The following is a 10,183-nucleotide window of genomic DNA, read 5'->3' as shown; positions in this document are numbered from 1 at the left end:
TATGCTTAAAAAGCAACACATCAAGCCACAATTTAAAGAAACTCAAGAATAGGTAAGAAACAAAGTCACTGACATCTGGTTTTGGGACTCCAATTGGTCTGTTATTCATCTTTTTTTTTTTTTTTTTTTTAAATGCACAAGTATCACTGCATAACTATCATGTGCCAAACATAATATTTTACATAAATTATCTCAAACTAATAATTTTGTGACACTCACAAATGTGTATTTTATCTGTTACATTACTGGATGGGCAGATGCCCTAAACACTCAGCTTGTTTTGCAACACTAATGGTCCAGTGACGGCATAAAGGCATTTTTTTTCCACAATTATCAAAGTAATAAATTTCAGAATAAGACTGATGGATTCTTGTACTGTTAAAGCTACAACCTCCAGTGCCACTTTCTTTGCCACTTTCACCACTGCTACAACTCCACCGGTTATTTGGTAGGTCACACATTGACTTTTTCAACACGTACACTCACAGCAGCACATATATCTTAAAGATCTTGCTGAGAAATCTTCTGATCCCTTTCAGTGACCTCCTTTGTGCACTTCTCCAGCCACTGCCTGAAACTCTGTCAGTTACGTGAACAGCAGGTAAGCTTTCAGTTGCTGGATGCTTTGTCAAGCGAAGCCGTGGCAGCTGAAGGACCATTATCATTATGTGTCTCTTCATCAGTGCGGATGGAGGTGACAGAGATGTTTCCTTTGCTGCCGATGCCACTTTTGTTGACACACTCATAGAGTGCCTCAGTTTGTGTCAGTGTGAGGAATGACGAGAAATGAGTGAGTGAAAGAATAAGCGCAAAAATCAATATGAAGCTGAACATTTTATCTAATAAATCATTCTCCTTTGTATTTAAGTACAATGCACAAAAAGCATGATAACTTACTGACAGCTGTCCTCTTTGGTGCGTCAGAAATACTGTTAGTTTTCATCCAGACAGCAGTGCTTCTGCACACTGTGAGGAATCTTCCAAAATGCCAAATTTCAGTGAAATAAAAGTGTCTGCTTGTGGATGAAAGGTCAGCATACACAGAAAAATATATCTGAAAACTCTCTCTGTCCATGTGGTTAAAGTCGTAGAGGTAAGTAGCTATTTCCTCAACAATCTGATAAACTTCTCATATCTGGGCACAGCTGGAATTGGAAACACATTTCATATATATCTAAAAACACCCACTTCCTGACTTACAGATGAATGAAATTAGATGTTACATCCACAGTACAAAGACTACCTACCATCACCAGGTCAAACAGATTGTTGAACTTGGTTGCATTGTCTCTCTGAGGTGTGAATCCAGACCCAACCCTGTAATTTCAGGCATCTAAAAAGCAGACAACGCATTTGAGATCCATTAAAAATTAATATGCAATAATTTAGCCCTGGACGGATTTGTACACAGACTGATTTGAGCGTTTCTATGTAAGATCAGAGTGGAAATTTGAACTGTTCATCTTGGAAGAGAATGCCAGACAGAAAATACAACAGTACACCATCAGTGATGCTAAATTAAATCCAAGGAATTTTAGAAGATCACTGTGGTGGACTAAACTCAGAGTGCACCCTGCCTCTTGCCTGCTATGAGCCTGGATACTTGTAAAAGGTCTGCACTTACATAGTGCCTTTTAACTGTAGCTTTACAGTGTTTTTCTATTCTTCCACTGATAAGCCTGTGGCTAACACTGAGTGCAACTTGGGCTATATTTCCCAAGCATTTATATACATTTAGGCTTGATGTATATCAACAGTGAATACTGGCTAAGCACAGATAGATCACATATCTATTGCCTCTGATACTAAAAGACCCAGAACAACATCAGGATTCCTCAGTGTGGAAGGCAAGAATGGGTATTTTGAATCCTTTTTTTTTTTTTGCAAAGTTTTACATATAAATGATGTTGGCAACCGATCAGATTACCCGCAGAAGACCAAAAGTAACAACCAAAACAGGCTGCACGATGGAGCTGTGCTCAACACCAGCAGCTTTGATGACTGAGCCAAGTTTGACTCTTAAGAGCTGGACTATCTGGTTTCCCAACATGATATTATTGCTGGTTTAATATTTGTGTGAATGATGCCAGCAGTCTTTGGAGCAGCTGGAGGGACAGAGGAAGAAATGAAGGCTGACTTTTATTGTCCACATATTGGTTGGCCTCTCCCATCGATGTATATTTCAGTAGATATTGCTCGCTGATCAAATCCGCATACCTGGTCTGTCGTGAGTTTTATCTCCTGAAGAGAAGGTGGGTGGCAATGTTGCTCCTTTAGCAGTGTGTGTAAAGTCACGTCTAGCATTTCAAACACTGGACAAGTTTGCCCTTTGTGTTCAAAGTCATCAAAGAACAAAACAGTGTTGGCAGGATCTAGGACATGGATCGTTTTCAGCACAATCAGCTGGAGGGAGAATGGAAATGTTTTCCCTTTTTTCCTTTAAAAAAAAAAAAAAAATCTTTAGGTTTGACTTTAACGCAGTTTCCAAACATGGATCTGCAAAAATGCTATTCATTAAATCTCCTGGACAGCACATCCCAGAGATGGATCTCCAAGTCATCAGGTTCTGATGGCTCAAACACGAGAAGGAAATGTTTTAAATCAAATGTGATATCGTGGAATCAGATGTGTAGTATGCCATGGAAAATGGATAGTGTGATTAGCACACTGCATCTGGCACGTCTCATTTTTTAAAGAGTGCTAGAAGAAAAAGGATAAGGTTAAAAGACAGAGTGTAACGTATTTCAATTAAAAAAACATAAAAGCAACACACAAAATAACTGATTTATTGTTTCAGGTATTGTGTCTGTGAATAATTCAACCCTAGACTCTGTTCTGATATACTACAGCATGATTTCACACACATAACAGAACTCACACTAAATAAAACACAGATAACTGCAGGCCACTTAAATGAAGCTTATTCAAAAACATTCAACACATTAATTACAAGCATAAAATTAGATACAAAAATTGTACGTGATACTTAGTAAGTATCACGTACATGATACTTATATTGACACTGTAATGGTCTGAAATCTTGCCACGCCTACAAGGTCCCCTGCTCAAGAAGGCACATCACATGTGCAGACCTATCTCAAGTTTGCCAATGAACACCTACTGTAAATGATACAGAGAAGGCTTGGGAGAAAGTGCTGTGGTCAACAAAAAACCAAAACAAAAATCAAGCCCTTTGACATCAACTTGACCTGCTGTGTTTGGAAGAAGAAAAATGATCCAAAGAACAGCATCCCCACTGTTCGTTGAATGGGGATGCTTGGAGGTGGAAACATGCTATGGGGCTGATTTTCTGCTGAGGGCATAGTGCAGCATCTTGGACGAGGTCGTCCATCCCTCAGTCAGAACATTGAAGATGGGTCACAGATGGGTCTTCAAGCATGACATGATCCAAAACAGACCTCTAAGGCAATGAAGGAGTGGCTAAAGAAGAAGCACATTAAGGTCATGACATGACCCCAAAGTTACAATTCAATAGGGGATCAAATCTTTTGTTTCCTCAACTGTAAGAAGGGTAAAATGAGGACGAGAGTGGACAGATAGCTCCTGCAAAGGTTAGTGCGCATAATATCTGTAACGCTTCACATTTAAATGAAAGGTAAATAATGCTATATTTTAGCAAACTAAATGATGCATTTTGTTTGTATAAAATGTATTTGTATAACTTTAAAAATGCTTAATTTCTTGCAGGATCAAATGTTGATATGTGCGACTAACTTGCACAAGACGATCCAGGTTTTAATCCTTTATTCCTGCATTTATCACCCTAAATATAACACACCTGCCAGTTAAACACATTATAAAGGGAATCAAATTGGCCCGATGCTACTAAAGTATAATGTTATAAAAGCCAGTCTTGGTTTCAATGAGACACATTTCCAGACCTAATTTGCCTCAAATCTATAAGATCAAGGCAAGACAGAAAAATAATGAGACTTTCTTGACAGTTATTATTTGCTGTAACAGAACAGCACAGAATGGGAGGAAACTATTTTGCCCTGGCAATAGAAAACCCACATACAGTTACACAAAACAATTGGATTTCCTTTATGCTTAGCTTTTTCATTCCCCTTGTAAATATCCTCTGCATTCCTGCTCAGGTCCTCCAAATTCTACAGCTAATGATGCATTTGTAGAGTAGTGGCATCAAAGGCTCATCTCCCCCGTATCTCTCCTAATCAGTGTCTTTACAAGGTAAAATCATGAGATACTGAAAGCAGCAGGACTTCTTCATTCTTCTGCCTGTGATATCTGGCAGGATTTGACACGGTGCTTAGAGTCTTGCTGACATAAATATTAATGAGGTCATAGGCAAGTCGGTAGGAGTAGCAGTTGTATGGAATGATAATGTTGATCTGAGGGGATATATCACTATGCACTGTATACAGAGTCCCTTCAGTGGGTTGACAATAAATAAAGATCAAGCGGATTTATGGTTAAGAGGAGAGGTCTTATTTTGCAGTAAGTAAACACATTAAGACAAAAAAAAAAACAGTTTTTGTATCTCATATTTGGGAAATTTCTTTTGTTTCAGCAGTTGAAATGATGATAATAATAATCATAATAATAACATCATCTGGCAGATGGGTCTCTGCTAGAGAAATATATTGTATTACAGACAGTGATAGCATGTGGTGTAAAAGATTTCCTGTGTCTGTGCTGGTGGCAGCAGAGCTGAATCATTCTGTAATGCTATTAACAAAAACACACAAATAAAAAATGTTGGTTGGTGTTGTGACCATGCGCAGTGATCTTGTTGGCTGAAGGTGAAAGACGGTCGCAACAGATGATAGAGGGAGTGGTGAGTCTTTCTGGACATTTGCATGCTACATCCAAAGAAAAACGATGGACATAAAAGGAGCTGTGAACGGCAGGTGTGGCTGTTCATTCCTTAGAGGTAAAGTGTTGCCTTTTGAGACATTTCCACCTTAATTTCTACGTTATAAAATTAACAGAAAATTTATGTATAATGATCAACATAAATAGCTGAAGACTGTGTTAGAATTCACTATTCCTAATGGTTTTAAATTGTTAGTAGTTAAATGTGTCTTCCTTAAAATTCTCAGCTGCACCAAGTTTCATGCAGCCCTACTAGTATACTTAAAGAGTCCAATCACAACCTCGTGGCTTTGAAACTGAAATTCATCTACAAATGCAGTTAGATTTAACTGCAAAATGGCAACATGGCCCATGTCTGGCAACCTCCTAGAGGATATGAGTTTTGCATGCTCAGATTTTGGGCGGTAAAACTGACTACTTGAAATAATCTCCCAAAAACTAAATAAGTAAAATCACTGAGCAACCACAATGGTTCCTAGTTAAAGATAGATTCATATTTTTACTGTAGTGTGACCGAGCCATTAGAGAATTTGCTTCTCTGCATATCCAGCAAGTGGTGCAGAAGGTGGTCAGGATTATCAATGATGGATCACAGTTTGACCAGGAACCGTTTTCTTCCTCAGAGCTTCAAAAGTGTCCAGTTTGCAGCTAATCACATCACCATTTCCCTGATCACTGTAATCTGGAGGTGTCGCCATTCCCGATCTATTCCCCTGATGTGGCTGACCAGAATTTAAACCCCATAATCATCCTGTCCTAGGATGGACATCCCTGTTCAGAAACATGTTATTTGTTGCCTGTTAACACTGGTAGCTGGCACAGATGAACATTAACATCAACAACATCACCAATGAGAGCACTAAAAGGCTCTCTGTGGCTGCTGTGTGTATGTTCACCAGCAAAGTGTTAAATTCTATCTGCTGTTTGGTGTTGGAAAGCTTCTGTGCAGCGGGGTTATTAAAATCGTATAGATGAAAGCAACTGCCTCTTGCTGTTGGCATTGTATTTAACGGAAACTATGAGAACAAATCAAAATCACAAAGCTGTGAGCAAATAAAAACTCAAAACAAACAAGCTAAAATATGACAAACCTACCTGTGCTAATGTGCAATAGATTCTTTTTAGACTCTTTTTAATGGCTTTCTTCAACATAGTAGACAGACAGTAATTATCTTTTTAAATGTATTACTTCTTAATGATAAGACTCTTTTAAAGGTCACTCAGCTGATTGGTTTATTATTGTTTTTGAAATCTTGGAAGAACAAAAAAAATATTTTATGACCAGTGACCAGGGTCAAAAGTTAATGGGCAGTTTGGTCGGGTTCAGAAAATACCCATAAAATGAAAATGAGGCAAGAAATGCCTCAGTAATTAGGAGTAACTGTTTCTGCATGGCACTCCTGCTCAGCTCCTCTTTTTAAATATGTTGTTAAATATTCACAAACGAGCGTGACCTCTGACTTCTTTGGGCCACTTAAGTGAACTGTGGAAATTTATGACTGATGGAGTTTTGAAGTCTCCGCTGTGACTTCAAATATAGATGGAGCTCAAGTAGGACAGTAGAGCTGATCTATTTACGTGTTTGTTTGCCAAAATAAGGAAAGATTTGTGAATAAAATATCTCAACATTTTTTAAAAAAAGGAAAAATACCTTTATAACCTAGAAGCCTGTAATAGATTAGCGCCCTCATCACATCATGAGTCAATCGCTCTGGCTGTGAGAGACCTTTAACAGATAACGTTGGCAATCTGAGCAGTGGAGATAATCGTGTCAGTAATTCAGTGGGAATATAAGTGACACAGATGAATGGTGCCTGTTACTTATGGGGTTAAAACAACCTAAGGTTTATTTTCTACGGAGCGAAAAAAAAAAGATTCAATTTACATCATCTGAGTTGCTGCAGCCTGATTCCTTTGAGGATGTGTGTGTATCCAGTTAATACTGCTGGAGTGTTTGTGCTAATGAATGACAAATTTATTCTCCTCATATATTAGTCAAATACTACAGGATTATCTGCACGTATACACCGCTGGCGAAACGTATTTGGAGTCGTACAGAGTAATTATGACATCACAGGAATTCACACCACGTGTGTGCACTTGTGGCCACTGAGAGGTGGATCGGTGGGGGTGGGTGACAAGTTTAATCAGGAGGATGGCGTAAGACATAACCTCACATACAAAGTGTTTGCTCTCTCAAACTCATAATCTTCAATAAACAGTGTAAACTCAGAAAGCCAAATATTTATCCCGTATACCCCCGTGCTTCTGGTCCTCCTCCAGTGCATGCTGCTGTGGATAAATAAGCTCTCATATTACCAGGGAGAACTGTCGATAAGGTTTAATAACACGAGTGTCGCTTCATAATCTGGATCTAATAAAAATCTACCACCCTTATAGCACAGGACGGAATAAAAGTATGGAATTGCCTTTTACCTCCCAGTGGTCTTGGGATAACTCTAATTGTACTGCGGTGCAGAGCTGTTATGCTCAGTGGGGATTGGAGTCCAATTTAGCATCTGCTGTTCTGATCATGTTTTGTCTTGTCCCGTGTTTTAGGCAACGAGGCGTCCTGTCCTGGCCGCATTTCATCTTGTAATTGCATTTAGAATCTAAAGCTCCTAACGCTCTACTCTGATCATGTTTTTGTTTTTAATATTCAAATGGCTGAAGCCCACTGTGCTTTAGTGCCTAATATAAGTATATATACATATATATTTGCATTTAGAAAACCAAATGATGCCATCTCTATGCCAATTATCAACTGATAAAACAAGACGCCTGACTCGCTTTGAATAAACTCAGACTGCAGCGCTCAGCATGTTTAAACTCAGGGGAGATTCGGGGTTTCAGTATGACTTGGCATATTAGGTAGAGGTGAAAATACATCAATCATGATCTGCTTGTCAGTTACGTAACTGGATGGCTGCTGAGAATACATTAGGCTCAGAGATAACTGGCAGTAAAACAGGACGTTTCAGGTTTTCTCCTACACATACAGCGTGGCATCTCATGTAAACACCCAGAATAAAAGGACAGCATGCACAGTAGCAGTCTTGTGTTGTTAGGAATCAAACCTGAACTATTATAAGCCTATTACTTATTTATTTAATTTTGCCCAGGAAGCTTTGAGTGAAATGGAATTGCTGCATGAGAGCAGACAGCCGCCTGCAAGCGTCTAAAAACTGTAATCAGATCAAATTACTCTGAATTATGGTGCACCACTATCTTTCACCGTCAGAATACTGAAAGTACAGCTGTTGCCTAAAAATGTAAGACCGACAGATTTGGTCCACAGCACAATTACTAAAAAGCACAGCTTCCCTATAGTTAAACCAGCTTACTCTCTTGCTTTAAAAAGCGCCATCGTCACAGGGACGATAAAACCTAATCAAATCTCAGCACGACAACCTGAGAGAAAGTGAAAGAAAGAACCTGAATGCAAAACTTTTTAAGACCAGGTGAAAATTGGCAGTTTTTCCTGAAGGACAGCAATACACACAAAGTCAATCCAGCTGGGCAAATACAACCAGATGGAACAGGCTGAGACAAAAGCTAGTAAACACATTAAGGTCGAGCACATGGGAATCCTAACACAAGAAAACCAGTGCTGGAAAGCTAAGTACATGACAAAGATGATCTGGCAGAGGATAAGGGGAATGCACACACACACACACAGCTTATATACACAGAGGAGGGGAGACAATTAGACACAGGTGCAGCACATTAGGGCAGGTAATCACACAGGCAGGAAGCACAGGAGGGAGAGGAAGTGAAGGACCTGGAATGAAAGAAAAGGGGGAATGCTAATATAAAAGAGCAAATAAGAGGAATAAGGGAGAAGAATACAAAACATTATGGGTCCTGATGGGGTCACACATTCAGTATGGTCATTACAGTCGTCAAACCAAACCCGACCCGTGTTAGATAAACGGGTGTAACTGTTTTGATACACACAAAAAAGGGCTGGGTAGAGCTCTGTTTGATCAGGAGAGGAGCTAATGACGCATGAGAGCTCGAATCGTCCAGTACATCCTGGTCTCTGTCTGACCGACTGCAATGTCCACATGAAAAGCCCCCCCCCATCCAAAAAATCATTTGCAGATCATTGCAGAAACTATGAGGAAAAAAATGCCAATTAGAAAATTAGCCACCATCCTCGCATAAGAATTAGATTTCTGTGCCACTGCATGACTGAACAAGTGTTCCAGGTGTAGAGATCCGTATTGCAGGAAACTAATTTCTGTGTTTAGAATCCAGTCCTGGAAGTTTGACTGTGATTCCTGAAAAGAACGATGTTTTTGTAAATGTTTCACTATATCCATCAGTATGTCTAAATGTCATGTTGTGTGTGACTTCTGCAATCTTAACAACAAAGGTAGAGAATTCAGCATGGCTCATAAAGCTGCAATAATGGGAAAATACATTTTAGATTCCGAAAACTTGATTTATCCCACCAATGAGCAATGCAGTTTCACAGAACCCAGAATGAATAAATAACACAAGAAACTGAAGTAAATAAAGAAATGATTTATTTGACTGGTGTGTGATTACTTGTAAAATGGTTTACCAGGAATCACATAGCAGCCAAAATCTAACATTCAACATTAAAATTCAACTCGTCATTGACAGCAGTTCAATATGAGGTGCCGTAAGGGACATTATTACTGAAACGCTCTCACACACACTACTGAAATTTTACCTCTCACACACACTACTGAAACGCTCTCACACACACTACTGAAATGCTCTCACACACACTACTGAAACGCTCTCACACACACTACTGAAATTTTACCTCTCACACACACTACTGAAATGCTCTCACACACACTACTGAAACGCTCTCACACACACTACTGAAATTTTACCTCTCACACACACTACTGAAATGCTCTCACACACACTACTGAAACGCTCTCACACACACTACTGAAATTTTACCTCTCACACACACTACTGAAACGCTCTCACACACACTACTGAAATGCTCTCACACACACTACTGAAACGCTCTCACACACACTACTGAAACGCTCTCACACACACTACTGAAATGCTCTCACACACACTACTGAAACGCTCTCACACACACTACTGAAACGCTCTCACACACACTACTGAAACGCTCTCACACACACTACTGAAATTTTACCTCTCACACACACTACTGAAATGCTCTCACACACACTACTGAAACGCTCTCACACACACTACTGAAACGCTCTCACACACACTACTGAAATTTTACCTCTCACACACACTACTGAAACGCTCTCACACACACTACTGAAACGCTCTCACAGACACTACTGAAACGCTCTCA

Source organism: Aulonocara stuartgranti, assembly GCF_965226115.1.
Source record: "Aulonocara stuartgranti genome assembly, chromosome: 13".
Taxonomy (NCBI): domain Eukaryota; kingdom Metazoa; phylum Chordata; class Actinopteri; order Cichliformes; family Cichlidae; genus Aulonocara; species Aulonocara stuartgranti.
This window is presented reverse-complemented; position numbering follows the sequence as displayed.